The sequence below is a fragment of the Silurus aristotelis genome (assembly GCF_946808225.1).
Source record: "Silurus aristotelis genome assembly, chromosome: 6".
Classification (NCBI taxonomy): Eukaryota; Metazoa; Chordata; class Actinopteri; order Siluriformes; family Siluridae; genus Silurus; species Silurus aristotelis.
The window spans coordinates 2,751,417-2,767,836 of NC_139579.1; the positions used below are offsets into that span (position 1 = coordinate 2,751,417).

The following is a 16,420-nucleotide window of genomic DNA, read 5'->3' on the forward strand; positions in this document are numbered from 1 at the left end:
CTATCAGTGTTTCCATCCATCCATCCATCCATCCATCCATCCATCCATCCATCCATCCATCCATCATTTCTATCAGTTTTTATCCATCCATCCATTTTTTTTTTATCAATTTCTTTCTTTCTTTCTTTCTTTCTTTCTTTCTTTCTTTCTTTCTTTCTTTCTTTCTTTCTTTCTTTCTTTCTTTCTTTCCGTCCATCCGTCCGTCCGTCCATCATTACAAAATAAAACCTCTAAACGATATTCTGGTAAGGTTAGTTTACAGCAGGCACTTAGAGCAGCCAAAGGAATTCTGTACAAACCCTGTTGTATGTTTTCAGCTTGTTTAAGATATCATTCTAAAGTTTCCACCCATACAGAGACAACCCCCCCCCCCCCAGCATATACACCCCCCCTCCCCCCCAGCATAGACACTATTAACATCTAACATCGATTCATTTGAACAGTTTTTGTCTTACTGATATCTGTAGCCTACGACACTCCCACTTTCCTCCAGCAGAGGTCGCCATCAGCAGAATTCTAACGCGAGCTCTGATGCATTGATTCATTTCACTTCCTGACTCTGCTTTAAACATGCAAAGAACGTGTTCATGTTAAAAGCACTTGGCAGAGTGACTTACAGTTACAATTGCTCAAGGGACCAGCAGTGGCAGCATTGTGGTCCTGGGATTTGAACTCATATCCTCCTAATCTGAAGTCCAACATCTTACTCACTGAGCTACCACTTCCCATTTGTGCATCGAATGTGTTTGTTGTAAAGTTGTACCAAAAATTTCACTCGTATGCAGGTTTTTAGTCTCGTTCTCATGATCGTTAATGCATTTACAATACGGCTGTTCTTCACTCGGTCTGACTCTGATGTTTTACAGGCATTTTCAATTGAATAACTATTCAGGTAAAAGTTATGAATGTAAATGTACCAATGCAGGTGTGACCAGGTCTTTATGGACTCTGAAGTCAAATACCGGATGGACGCAGGAATGTGTGGAGTTTTTTTTTTTCTTCTGTCTGTTTTTTTGCTCCAACCATCACACGGCCCATTTAACTGCATTACCACATGAGCCGAGTGTTTAAGCAGTGAAGTTACACTGGCAGGGAGATAAAGAGGGCCGGCTCGGTCGGTTCGGCATTTCTCCAGAGCCGAGTAAAAAATTCAGACCTGTCATGCAAAAATAAAAAAACCCGAGTGTGAAATCATACAGCGGTGACCCATGCTAATGGCTCGACCCCTTCATCCAGGCTGAAGAATTGTTCTCGGTGGGAAAGCAGGGGACGGAATGAAAATGATGCAGTCAGATGAAAAAGCAATAAAAAGTAAAGCTACGCTTCGAACCGGTAGGGTTTCAGTGCGCAGGCACGTGCGAGTGGCTGGGGGATGAGCTGATGAGTTGAGTGAGGTGAATTGTGTTGATATCGCTGATTGTGACGGCGATTCGAAAGCAGTCACTCTTCATTTAGCATGAAGAAAAGAAAAGACGTGGCTGTTTTTCATACATGATCACACGCCTAATCTTCGCTTTAATGGCCCCTTAGAGGTGATTACAGTGGACCTCGAATAATTGGTTTTGTAATCTTGCCTTCGATATTATTTTTTTCTCAGCTCCAGTTCTTTTCCGATCGCCGCTCTGTTCTTGTCCTCGTTGCTCGTTCCGTCAGCTGAGAACACTGGGGTACACTTAATTCTGGGGTACAAGAACATGAAGGGGGTAAGTGAACCCTAGTAAAATAGTGATACCACTCTGGATCCGAATGCTGAAAGTCAACCTGTTATAGCTACTAGATGTGTTGCTGCTATCAAATCATGTTTAGTTTAAAAGCCTGTGCAGAAACACCACAGCAATACAGACTCCTGTAAAGAGGATGTATGGAAAATAGTTCACCCTAGATTCATCAGATTTAGCAAGAATCACCCGATTCTTTATATGACTCTGGATTCATGAATCATTCTCTTCATTTGCTCGGATCACTCACATACTTGGTTATCTTGCTAGTAACAACAAATTCAAATAAAAAAAATATGCAAATTGTAAATTACATTTAGTTGTTCTGAGTTGTTGTTAGCATGTACTTGTAGCAACTAGTAGTCGACCGAGTTGTTCAGGAAACTTCCTGTTTGATCAGAAACACAAGAGACTCAGTTTCGCAGATTCTGTACGTGTCCTGACTGATCCACTTGAACCGCGGGATTTAGCAGACTCGTCAGAGTAGAAGCACGTAGCAAATCAGCTGAATTCGAAGGACTCGTGAGTGGGATGCATGAGTCCATTGATTCATTAAATTCTAAGGATTTGTTGAGCGCCCTCTAGTGCTATTCCATGGCAAAAGCAGACAGAATCCCTACTGACTCAAGTGACTCAAGGGACTCGTGAGAGCCGTTCACTGAGTCATTAGGAATCTAATTAAGAAGGATTTGAATGCGTAAATGGATTCGGATTTCTAACCTCTATCCATCTTGCACAATTTAACCACCAGATTTTAACACTATTTTGTGTTTTGTGTATTTGTCCTACAATGTCTTAGACTGTTTTGTGTTGTCTTGGCACTGTCTGTCTTTGCACTGTTTGCCCCAGGATGCAGACGATGCACTTTATGTCTTGAGGACAATTACTAGTCTTTAGCTCTGTGATTTCTGTTATGTAGCTTTATGTTGTTAAATGTAGCACCAGGGTTCTGGAGGAACGTTGTCTCATATCTACTCCATGGTAGCATCTAGATACAAAGTTTTTGCTTGTCCTTTGTGGCTGATAAACATGAATGTCCACAAGCACACTCCAATATCTAGAGGAACATCTTCCTAATAGAGTGGAGGGAATTATAAAAGCAAATTGGGACTTAATGTGGAATTCGACACACCATACTCATGACCAGGTGTCCGCAAACTTTTAGATTTGTATATTACATATTTAGACCCCAAGATCTAGTCAGAATACAAAGTCTAGCCAATCACCAGTTAAGACCATGAGATCCAATCATTTCCAGACCCACAAGATCTAAATGGAATCAATTCCCACACTAATACCACTGAATCTGTAGTTATAACTGATCTCTGGATTAAGAGATCTAATCCATGTCAGATCAAGTTATAACAATATTCATACAACAAATAACAAACCCAAGATACTGGCATTATCAGACTACCACCAAGATCTGGTCTCTAGACTATGAACTGATCAACAGATTAAAATCTGATTTCTGAATAGTATCCAATTCCCAGATTAAGATATGATGTCCAATCTAAGATCTAATTAATGATTAATATCTGATCTCCAGGCTATGATATGATCTCCAGATCTGATGTTCACATTAAGATCTAATCTCCAGTTTTATATGTGATCTCTGATTAATATCTGATCACCAAAACAAGATGTCCAGATTAATGTCCAATTCCTGGTTAGAATTTGATTTCCAGACTAAGCCTTAATCTCTGATTAATATTTAACTTCCAGTCTATGATCTGACTTCTAAACTAAGATCTAATCTTTGATTAATATCTGATCTCCAGACTAAGATCCGATGTCCAGTTTTATATGTGATCTCTAATTAATATCTGATCTCCAAAATAAGATGTCAAGACTAATGACTAATTTCTGATTAATGTCTGATGTCCAGACTAAGACCTGAGGTCCAGACTAAGATCTAATATCTGATTAATATCTGATTTCCAGTCTATAATCTGCTCTCCAGACTAAAATCGGATGTCCAAATTAATGTGATCTCGAATTAATATCCAATTTCTAAAATAAGATGTCAAGACTAATGTCTAATTTCTGATTAAGACCAGATGCCCAGATTTATATGTGATCTTTGATTAATATCCGATCTCCAATATAAGATCTGATTTTCAGACTATGTTCTGACCTTCAGACGAAGACCTAACCTCTGGATTTAGTAGAAATTTCTCAAGAACAGGAAAGGCATCAGTGCATTTTAATGCCTGGGCTGGAGATGATTTATATGCAGTGCGTAAAGAAGCGATCGCAAAAAAAAAGTGAACGTGATACACACGCTCACACACACACACACACACACACACACACACACACACACACACACACACACACACACACACACACACACACACCCTCTGGAGCTGTTATTGTTGAACTATAATGAGAGAATAAAGAGGTCTACCCCTGCAGACAGACAGACAGAGAGAGAGAAGCGATAGAGCACGCTCAGCGCACACTGACACTGATAAATCTGAGTAATCGTGGCATAGCGGAGATCTGTCTAATGCTCGCCTGCTCTCTGCAGGAAGAAACTCTCTCTCATTCTCCCTCTCTCTCTCTCTCTCTCTCTCTCTCTCTCTCTCTCTCTCTCTCTCTCTCTCTCTCTCTTATTGCTCCCGCTCTTCCTGGTGACTCATGTGAAAATGGGGAGTCTCTTGTCATCAGTGTTTCTCTCTGCAGTCAGTGGCATCTGAGAATCATGCTGTGTTTCATTCCTCTCTCTCTCTCTCTCTCTCTCTCTCTCTCTCTCTCTCTCTCTCTCTCTCTCTCATCAAACTGTTGTTTCTCTTTTTTAACACATCTTGTGCTTTTTTCAGTCCCTCACCCTACACTGTTCCTTTCTTCTCTTTTTTGACCCATCTCTTTCTCTCTTTTCTTTTTTTTCCCTCTTTTTCCACATCATTCTTTACTTCTGTCTCCTTCTCATTTACTGTCCACCCCCCCCCCCCAAATCTTTCCACACTGCTACTGTGGTTTTTTATTGATTATCAGAATCTCTTTTTTTTCATGCAGTTTATATATCTCCTTCCTTTATTTTTCCCTTGTTCATTTTTTTTTTTACAAATCCCTCACTTCTCACTTCTTTCTTTGGTTCTGCATCTCTTGTTCTTCTTTCTTCTTCTAACTTTTTCTTTTTATACACATCTTTTTCTTTACCTGTTTATCCTTCTCTCTCTCAGCCACATGATCCTTGTCTGTGTGTGTGTGTGTGTGTGTGTGTGTGTGTGTGTGTGTGTGTGTGTGTGTGTGTGTGTGTGTCCATGCAGCATGCTTGGTGTAAAAGGTTCCCTCACACACAGGTTTTATTTTAACGTGCCGCAGAGTAATAGATCGTGGCCAGTGTTGTCTTTTGCCTGCAGCACTTAAACCGACACACACACACACACACACACACACACACACACACACACACACACACACACACACACACACACACACACACACACACACACACACGGATAGTGTATAATGAGCTAATTTGCGCTCTGCACTTTCCTCTCTGTGAGAATCTAAATTGAAGACGGTACATCCACTAAAATTTCTTAAATATTGACACACTTCATTTAAACGAATGCTAATAAATAGCACAGCTGCGTATATACAGATTCTGTAAAGATTCTGTAAAGATTCCTTTTTTTTTTTTTATTTTGAACAAATATTCTTTTGAAAAGTTCATTCAGATTGAGACAGAGAGAGAAAGAGATTACAAGAGTGAGAGCGAAAAAACATGATATCACTGTTAGAGGTCATGTGACATGTACCCACCTGCACATACATGCATCGATGCACACATGGTGGAGTGTGAACTTGAATCTGCCAGAATCCATGGACCCATATTTTGTTGCCTGCCTTTTGTTGTGCTAAAAAGAGTGTGTTTCTAAAATGCAAGCCCAGAGATCAGCTAAAACTCCATCGAATCTTCCTTACTGTGGTGCCAAACCGTGGCGCCGAAACCCTGTGACTGGGGAAGACTTGGATGCCTCCATAAAAGGTGCATAGATGAGGCAGTTCCTGATAATAGCTTGGTTGCTATTAGCAGAGGTTTGTACTGATGCTGTATCTTATGAAATATGGAGCACCTGATCTGGTCCTGAGTTCAGAACTTTCTGCAAAAAAAAGGTGGTTTTGTGTTTTGCGGGGGCTCACTTTTGCATTCTTCTGACTTTTTTCCTTTTGTTCTGCAGAGTGATGCATTGGACAGAGGGTTAGGGGCATTTTGGCTCAGGAGGAGGTGGGGCAGGAGAGTGCATGTGCTAAATGAGTGCAGCATGTTCTAAAAAAAGTGCGACATCAAGTAGAAGGTCCTCAACCCTTTGATACTTCCTACTGGGGTGCCATTTTATCCTCTATTTTAATTATGCCAATTTGTTTTGCAGACTGATGTATTGAACGGAGGTTATGGGGGCCATTTTTGCTCAGAAGTTGTTGGGGCAGGAGTGAGCCTTGAGGTACATGAGTGCAACATGTTCTAAAAGGAGTGTGCCGTCAAGTGGAAGATCCTTAACCCTCTGATACTACCTACTGGGGTGCCGTTTTATCCCGGTTTTACTGGTGCAACCTTTTACCCTCCGCTCTAATCCGGCCCTTTTGTTTTTCAGACTGATGCTTTGGACTGAGGGTTGGGGGCCATTTAGACTCAGGAGGTGCTGGGGCAGGAGTGTGCCATGTGGTAAATAAGTGTTGTAAAAGGAGTTTCTGGTGGTCTAGTGGAGGATCCTCATCCCTACCTTCTGGGTGCCCTTTTACCCTCTTTTCCAATACTAGACAGGGACTATTCATTGGTATCTAGGACTTCACCCATGCAGTGTGTACTTGAACCTGACAAAGTAACAGCTGCAAGTTCAGAGACAGTCCTGTTTGGGCGTCTGCGAAATGCCGTAAATAAATGTATTCTTGGCAATTAGCTGCTGTATGTCATTAACCATAAATGCACTTCACTTACAGCTGTACAGAAACTGTTTTGAACAGCAACCCTGCCCCAAACAAATGCAAAAAGTGAATGCCTTTCATTGAAAATGTAATTTCTAACATTATAAAGAAACTTACTTTAGTCCTGATCTCTGTGTTCTGTGTGTAGCTCTCTGTGGTGGGATGTAGCTCGATGTTGTTTTATGCAGCACCAGGATCCTGGAGAAATCTTTCATTTTAATGTGTACACGTAAAAGATTCCTGACTTAATTTTTCTTTGCATATCCCAGCAATGTTGGGAAGCTGAGGTCAGCACCCCTGGAGCACAAAGTGTTAAGATCCTTGCTCATAAATACAACAGATTGGCAATACCAAGGCTTTAACTTTTGACCTTCCAATCAGTAACCCAGAGCTTCAACCACTGAGCAGCTACTGTACCACTTCCCAAAGTACAAGTCTAATAAACTAAATGCTAAAACATGCATTCACTCTTCATGGGCTCCATTTAAAACTGATGAACTTTAAGTACCTAATTCATTTCATTATCAGTACTGACACAAACCTGATCAAAATAATAATATGAAGGCATCTGTAAAATGGTTTTTATTTATTTTGCAATCAATCATTTTTTTTACTCTGTTCTATTTACTTTACTTTTTTTTTTACACTACTTATATTTCAACCTAATATTTATCACATCTACCTCATGTTTATCGCATCATAACTCTATGTTTAATGTTTACTCTTGCTATAAACCTTGGTCCGTGAGTAACATTTAGTTTTTTTTTTTGTATACTGTGTATGTGAAAAAATGGCAATAAAGCTTGAGTTAAAAGATGAGTGATGTCACTTGATCCAGCATCTTTAGGGCCTTGCTCAGGGGCCCCAAGAGAAGCAGCTTGGAGATACCAGTGCTTGAACTGCTGACCTTCTGATCAGTAACCCAGAGCTTTAACCACTGAGCTACTGCCAAACTTAGAGACTGATCTTTCCTCTGGATCTACAGTTTAAGCTCCATCCTTCTCTACTTCGTCTTAAAGTCGCAGTCTATAAATCAGCTGTGTTTTTCACTCACACCTACTGCACTGCATTTAAAGCACTTTCTTTTACAACACCACATGTCGGCTTGCTTATTAAAGAAGTGAGTACGAGTAGATATTGGTTTTCTGACATGACAAATGATAGCCCAATCTGTTCTGTGTTTGTTAGTGTGTGTGTGTGTGTGTGTGTGTGTGTGTGTGTTTTTGCTTAAGTGAGCCTTAAAAGTTGTGGCGGTTCCATTCAGTGTTTATTTGTTTTTTAATATTATTTTTTTAATCAATATGTTTTCAATTCTAACTTTTCAAAATTTAGACGCTCTTATACAGTACGTTGATGACTTCTTTTATGGCTTCGAACTAAATTCGAAAAGCGGTCTCTCTATTGCTAAAGCATGTTCTAAACAACTCAGAGGGCAGACGGACATAAAGAAAGAGACCTGCTGCCTCTCAGATGCCTGCATTCAGAGTCAGATACTTAAGAGGCCAAAGGGTTTCAAGTTCTTAGACTTGTGCTATTCAGCTGATTAAAAGATAAAGTTTTTTTTTTTCCAAGTCTAGAGTGCTCAGGATTCTTTTCATTAGCATCAATCTCACAAAAAGTTTTAAATTGGAGCTTTTAAGGGTCCTTCTGGAGAACTTTTTGAATGGCAGGGGCAGATATAAATTATTTATGGGGTGGCATGAGAAATTTAAGGGGTGGCAACACTAAATCAAGCATCCTTGCATGTTTTTTGTCCATACATTATATGTATGTTTGTGTATATACTGTGTGTGTATATATATATATATATATATATATATATATATATATATATATATATATATATATATATATATATATATATATAAAAAGTCAGGTTTACTTAAGTCAGAAACATAAATATACAAAAAACACATTTAAATCAGCATATCGAAGGACAGAGACAATTATATAAAATGTCTTTAAATTCAGTAGCATGAAACTTTTCCTTCAATTGATCTACGAAACTCAAACCTGTTCCAGCATGAAAATGCCCCTGTGAACAAAGCCAGCTCCATGAAGATACGCTTTACATGGGTTGGAGTGGAAGATCTCCTGCTATAGAGCTCTGACCTCAACTCCAATAAACACTTTTGAGATGAATAGGAATGCTGAGAACAGCCTCCTCACCTCACCTACACCAGTACCTGACCTGACTAACACCCTGACTGGATAAGCGGAAATCTCCACAAGCATATATAAAAAAAAAAAAAGATTTAAAGCATCGAACTGAAACCAATCCAAAATAAAACATCAAGAAAACGCAGAACACCTTTCCTTGATAGAGTTCATGTTTGATATGAAATGATTTTACTATAAAAGCACATCCCTATGCATTTTATTGCTCTTCTGCCACCAGCATTTGATAACAATTACAAAATAATGACATGTCAACCTCCATTTACACATTTACAGCATTTGTCAAACAGCCACAAATAGCCAGAATAACTTACAATGATCTCATGTATACACCTTAACAGTTGAGGGTTGGTGTTTCTGGGATGTGAAATCACAACCTTCTACTCCAGAATGATTTTACAGCATCTGCCAGACGACCTAATCCAGAACTACATTTATCTCATTCATATAATGGACCTGCTCATTGGACCAGGAGCAGCAGCTTGGTGTGGCTGGGATTTTAAAATACAACCTTTGAAGCAAAGTCTAATGCCTTAACCAATAATCTACCAAACATTGTGGAACATCTTGTAAATCCTGTACATTTCTTATATTTTTGCAGCTACAGTCAGTCATTTTATATAATCTTACATTCAGAATCAAGCAACAACTTCTCAGTTAATGGATCAAAGTATGAGGTAACTATTGAAACATTGAGGAACAGTGAATGATTTGCGCTCAATAATGAAAAAGGAAACGCAGTTTACTGCCACAAGCATCATCCATTCTGAGCCAAACACACAGAAATGCCATTTCTGTCTACGAATATGACGTGTCACAACGCTACGGAGGTCGAGGCGTGTCCTGAGAGTCACATAGAATACAGATTAACATGGCAGAGGTAGAGCTGCATCCTAGAGACAAACCAGGAAAGAAACATCTGGTTTTATGTCATCTTTCTTCTTTTGCACTACAGAAGCCTTATTTTGTGTTGAATCACATTGTGCTACTTCGAATAGAAATCGTATCACATCACATCGAATGCATTGAACTGCGAATCGCACCGACCTCATTTACGGAGATGCATTTCTGTCCCATTAGCATACGTTCTAAGACATAGGAGACAGATGGATATATGTGTGCTTGATCATGTTCCACTAAAAAAATCTAATCACCTTACTTCAGAATAAGTGTATGAAATTTTGAGAACATCATCCAGTGTTAAATGACACACCTTCTGGCACCTTTTACTCACCTCTGCTCCTTTTTCCTTCAGTGACATTCAATATTTAAACAAGGTAATAAAATGATCACATCTAATATTTGGAGTACGGAGATCATACCAGTCTTGAGAGCAGACACATAAAAAGGAAAGTGCCTCTAGATGTTCTAATCACAAAAGGAAGAAAACCACATGAAGAAGATAAACATAACCTACCATGGGAAAGGACAATCTTGGAAAAGAAAAAGAAAGAGAGACAGCAAGTGTGGAAGAGTGGGGAGTTTTTATACAAGTATTAATTGTGATGATTGTGAATCAGGTGCAAAAACAAACATGGCGGCATGTTGCAGTGGTTTATGGGACATGTAGTTCTTTGGTTTAGCTCACGAGCATATTGTCAAAAATGTTTTAAAGCGTCCATAAAAGGAATTAGTTCCAACATTCTAGCTGCTATAAACATTGAATGTAATCCTACATTCAGAATTGAGCAACGGCTTCTGAATCAATGTGTGAGGTAACTTTTGAAGATTGGAGAAGAGCGAATGATTAGCTCTCGAACGGAAAAAGAAGCGCTATTTACTGCTACACACATCACCAATTCCGACCCGAACATACAGAAATGCCATTCTTTAACCCGGTTTATTCACCCGGCGAGCACTGAGGGTCTCCGCGACTTTTCTGTCTGTATTTTAGCGTGATGAAGTGTCCATAAGCTCAAAAGCTTTTCATCACCTCTGAATAAAGAACTCGCTTTTATTTCTAGCCAAACACTCAATAGCGTCTAAAGGCTGTTGCACAAATATAGTGCTCGAAACTCAGGTTCTCGAAAACATTTCATCTGGTGAGAGTTGCAGTTGTACTGAAAGGCTTATTCATGCTCAATAGCATATTCTTTGCTAATTTTATATATTTTTTTTAAGAAAAATAGATTATCCCGGGCACATAATCCGTGCAGGGAAATGTTTCCTCAATGTCCAAATTGTTACCATGATAACCCTTATACAAGTTCTAGCTAGTTTTGGCTAACTGCTGACTAGCCTAGCATGCTCTCTGTGGTTGTTTGTAATGGATGAAGTATAATTATATAACAATGTTGCTTCAGTTGATTAATCCAGAAACTCAGTATTTGTGGTTGTTTCTTAGGGATGTAACACTAACCAATATCTAGCCTAGCATGTGCTCTGTGGATGTTGTGGTTGTTTCTTATAGATGTAGTATAATTTTAATAGTGTACTTTTTTGTAGGTTAAATGCGGAGATGGTTTATTTTAGACCATTATCCATTGAAATAAAAAAACAAATAAAAAAAACAATGCCTTTTAAATACTGATATCGGTAAATCTATTGATATTAACGATACTTGATATTGGATTGAAAAAGAAAATGAGCACCATTGCCTATTTCTACTGTTGCATGCATTTGCTGAAGCGTCCTGATATTGTAAAACGTTCAGGAAAACACAATCACTTTCTTCACCCTCACCTTTACCCTTATTTGATGATCGAGGTCCATCACATTGGCAGATCTGTATTAAGACTCTACGAACCTTCCTCCACTAGTTTTTCCACAAGTGACACACACACTCTCACACACACACCTACATATTCACACACTCATACCTGTACACACAAAGGAATGCCCTTTCATCATTGACACCCCCTTCAGTCCCCACCCTCAAGGCACCAATCTGTGATTCTTATCAGTAGAGAGAGAAAGAGAAGCAGAGACAGAAAGACACAAAGAGAGAGAAAGCGAGAGAGAGAGAGAGAGATATTCGGGTGCTCACTTCGGTAGCATCACTGTCAGCGTGTTAATGCATTGCCTAATGCTGCTAGCTGTGCGCGAAATGACACTGACACAATGTGATAAATAGCAAAGCGAGAGAATAAGTGGGAGGGAAGGAAGGGGCCTACTGCAGGTCAATACAGCCACAGGTGAAATGGAGCATGAAGGGATGAAAATAAAAGCAACACAATATGAAGAGGAAGTGTGTGTGTGTGAGCATATGTGTGTGTGCAAAAGTAGCCAAGGAGCCAAAAATTGAATAGTTGCTGGAAATACTGCTAAGCACCGGCAAGGAATTCTATTTGTCTTCCACAGTCTTTCTTAAAGTGTACACGAAAGTCATCAAAAGTATGGATACCCAAATGCAAAACCTCCTCCCTCACAAAGTCACCAATTCCAATATGACGTGAGTAAAAAGTCTTTGAGTATCAGATTTGAACAGTACTTGAGTATTTGACTCATATTGGCCGTAAGCTTAAAAACGCACCAGTCCTCAACACCAAGACACACGCTAGTGAAAAGCCAAAAACAGCTGATTTGTGAGGTTTTATTTCCCAAAATACAAATCAAATTAGACACCTCGATACTGCATTAACAAACAACTCAACAGACTTTTCAACGTGCCGGAATAAAACAAAGACCATACAAGCTGATAATAAAAAAAAAAAAAGAAAACAAAGTAAACGGATCTTTCAAAAAGGTTGACTTCAATTAAGCAATAAAATTACAGTATGTCAAATAGTAGAAGAAGAATTAGTATTCATCTGACAAATACAAAGAAGGTAAATCATTGTAGATAAAGTAAAACCAAATATTCAGAGCTGACTGTGATTTGATGCACCTCTGAGTTAAAATTTTTCTCTCAATATTTTCACTAAACAAAAGCTGATTCTTAAAGGAATTTATTTGAGCTTCTTTTTGGACTAAAAATGAGGCCAGTGGTGCTAACGAATCTTTCCCTGGCAGCAGGTGCGGGTAGGGGAGCGTTGCGATTTAATGACTTCTTCAACAGAGGTGCAAAATTAAATCGTAACGTTTGTTTTCATTTCAAATGCAGTGGAGTAAAATGTACATCTATTGAATAATAAATGTAGTTGAGTAGATAGTAAAAGTTGCTGACATCTTTGGTACTCATTAAAACTTTAAAGTAGCCAAAAAATGACTTAAGTAAAGTAATTAATAAACAAGTCAGTAGTAACAGTGGCTTGAAAAAAACTCCTGGAAATGGCATGGGGAAGGAACCTTGAAAGGAACCAGACTAATACCCAACTGGGTGGCATCAAATGTCCATTCATTATATCTCAATTAAAGGGGTGGGCTTTTTTACTTGTCACATGCACATTACAGCACAATTAAATTTGTTTTTGCATATTTCAACCATGTTAGGAAGCTGAAGTCAGTGCACAGGGTCTCAAAGCAGTTTTAAGCAGACAAAGCAGCAATAATATAACTATTCCTTATAATTCTAAGTTTATCCATAAAGAGCAAACTAGTGGTATCTGTGGCAAAGAAAAAAAATCCCTGAGATGGTATGAGGAAGAAACCCTGAGAGGAACCAGACTCAGAAGGGAACCCATCCTCATCTGGGTGGCATCGAATGTCCATTTAATATAGTTCATTGTTGTAAAAGTGACAAAATGCAACCTGTGGTCCTAAACTATTGTAGTAGACTGATGACATTAACTACAAAATCCATCCCCAAAGCTCCTGCATTGCTCAGTAATATCATGGATCCCCAGGGTGTTGATTTAGCACCCCAGAGGATTAAGGGCCTCGCTTGAGGGGCCAAGAGTGGCAGCTTGCCAATAGCCTTAGGTACCCAAGAGCCTTAACCCCTGAGCTAACACTTTCCTAAAATGCTGAGGTTATCAACGTTTCACTGGTTTACAGTAATAACATTGTGTTTCTTCAGCTTTAATTTGAATGAATCTAAGTTAATTTAGTAACTAGTAAAGTATTGGTCTGTGGTTGCTTCTAATGATTGTAGTTTAAATCTTAAACGTTCTGGTTGGTTCTGATTGATGTATTTTCATTTGAAACCATGTACCTGGGAGTGTTTTTCTTTTTATTAACACACTTTAATTTCCTAACAATTTTGCTAAAGATTTTTTCTGATGAATGCAATTTAATTTAGTAAAACCATGTTGGTTATTTTCTAACTCTGGTAGCGTGGTGTATTTCTGGGCTGCTGATCGTAGCCACAATTCTTTCGTAAACTCCCACGAGGAAACCGGATGATCTACGCTGGCTTTAAAGGCGGAAATTGCTTCATATCGTTTCACATTTCGACCTTTCAGCATTGTTCAATAGCTGTCTACAGACTGACATATATATGATCTCATATCACATGCACACAAGTTGTATAACGTCATCAGTTTTCTCTTTTTTTTTCTCTCAGCACAGTGTCACTGTCCCACGGCTAATTATGGTAAACCTTTGAACATGAACATGGTGCCGGTTATCCAAGCCATTAACCGTAAACACAGTATAGAATCTGACTATATATATCTCTATCCTCTCGTTATCTTCTTCACTCTTACCGGACTGAACAAACCGAGGGCTTTCAGATCCCAGAGTGCTGCAAAAAAGCCCTAATCTCTGGTAATTGGTGGGATAGTACTCATTACACATACTGTACCTCACTTTGATAAAAAACACCCTATCCAGAGACCTTTGAGACCTCAGGATCAGTTTTTTTCACATGATGACGCTCCAGATTTTACGTATATTCAATAATTAACATTTTTTTAAATATATAATTGTCCTAAATTAAATGCAGGGTTCAATGCCAGGTTGCCAGGTGCTTTTTCTATAGTCCTCCCCATAGTTTTATGTGGATATTTATGTCTTTGTATTGTACTTTTAAATTATGAAAAAGCGTATAAGCGCAGACGTATTTAAAAAAAATGACTTTTGCTACTTTGTTCTGGTGTTGCCGATGCTGGTTACACTTTCAAGACGTCTACGTCCTTGAGGAACAACATCTTCGTCTCCCAAGGTTGCAAGGATCCCTCTGAGGGACTCGCACTTTTGAAATCCTCCCTGAATTCTCACTGGAATTCACACTCCAATTTGGAGAGTTATTGTGGCCTGTATGTTTTGGGTCGCAGTTTCATCCAAACCTCAATTTTCTTGCTGTATTCCGTTTTGTGGCTGATTAGATTCATTTCTCCTGAAACATTTTTCTTTCACTTAAACTAGGAGACCCGAATCTGTTCCAGCATGGCCATGCCCCTGTGCACAAAACCAACTTCAGGAAGATCTGCTTTGCATGGGTTGGAGTGGAAAATTTCCTGCTATAGAGCTCTGAACTCAACCCTATCGAACACCTTTGGGATGAATGTAAACGCTGACTGCACCTCAGGCCTCCTTACCTCACCTACAGCTGTACCTGACTTTACTAACACCCTTGTGGAGATTTCACAAATCTCCACAAGTACATTCCAAAATCTAGTGGAAGTATCTTCTCAGAAGTATAGAGGTTATTATAAGAGCAAATAGGGACTAAACATTTGCTTATTTAGACAAATGACTAAGTGTGACTTTTCTGACTATTGTTCAGTGGAAGAGCTATCGTTGTTGTTGAGTGTGGCTGAAAAAATACACTCTATTTACTCTATTTATTGCTTCTATTATTGTGTTGTTGTTGTTGTTGTATTCACAATGACTCACAGTGACTTTAAATGGAAATCAAATTAAGTTGACATTATGGGGCAGAAACACGTTTTACTGCTGTGCACCTTTTAGTTAATATGGGAAGTTGTACCACTACAACATTCACACATACACACACACACACGCACACACACGCACACACACGCACACAAACATACAAACTAACACATTCATGCACACATTTAGCAATTTCACCACATCCAGAATCCAGTGTGCATGAGTGAACTCACCTGCTGAGTGTATGTGTGTGTGTATATGTGTGTGTGTATATGTGTGTATATGTGTGTGTGTGTGTGTGTGCTGCTTGACCATTACTAAAACTTCATAAGCAAAGAAAAAATTTACTCTTTACAGAGGCTTAATATCAAACGTGTGCACGTTTCACAATGAGAAAGAAAGAAAAAGAAAGAGGTTTAAAGAGAGAGAGAGAGAGAGAGAGAGAGAGAGAGAGAGAGAGAGAGAGAGAGAGAGAGAGAGAAAGAAAGCACCACCAATCTACTATCTCGGACACATATATTTACATGAAACTCACCTGGGTTTTTTTTCACTATTTTCTGTCTCTATTATTCTTCTCTCAATGTCCCTCATAATTTTTTCGCTTATCCCTTCTTTCTCTCTGCACTGTTTCTTTGTCAGTTTTTTCCCCAGCATCAGTGAATTGTCTAAAGTCTGCGATCTATTCAGCATTATTCATTCTCTCTATATATCTCTCTTTCACTGTCTCTCATACGCACCATTTTTTTCTCTTACACTTTTCTTTTTTTTTTTCTATCTCTCTTTCTCTCTCTCTTTCTCTATCTATCTTTAAACCTTCAGTGACAAGCACATGGACATCAACATGCAAAAAACCCAGCAGAGAAAGAGAGAAAGAGAGAGAGAGAGAGAGAGAGAGAGAGGAATGAAGCAGAGAGGGAGAGAGAGAGAGA

At 39.0% G+C, this 16,420-nt stretch overlaps 1 protein-coding gene across 1 annotated transcript in view; it reads right to left on the reverse strand.

The window, feature by feature from the left end:
- Positions 1-16,420, reverse strand: part of rbfox3b (RNA binding fox-1 homolog 3b) — a 172,168-nt gene that overhangs the window by 155,522 nt on the left and 226 nt on the right.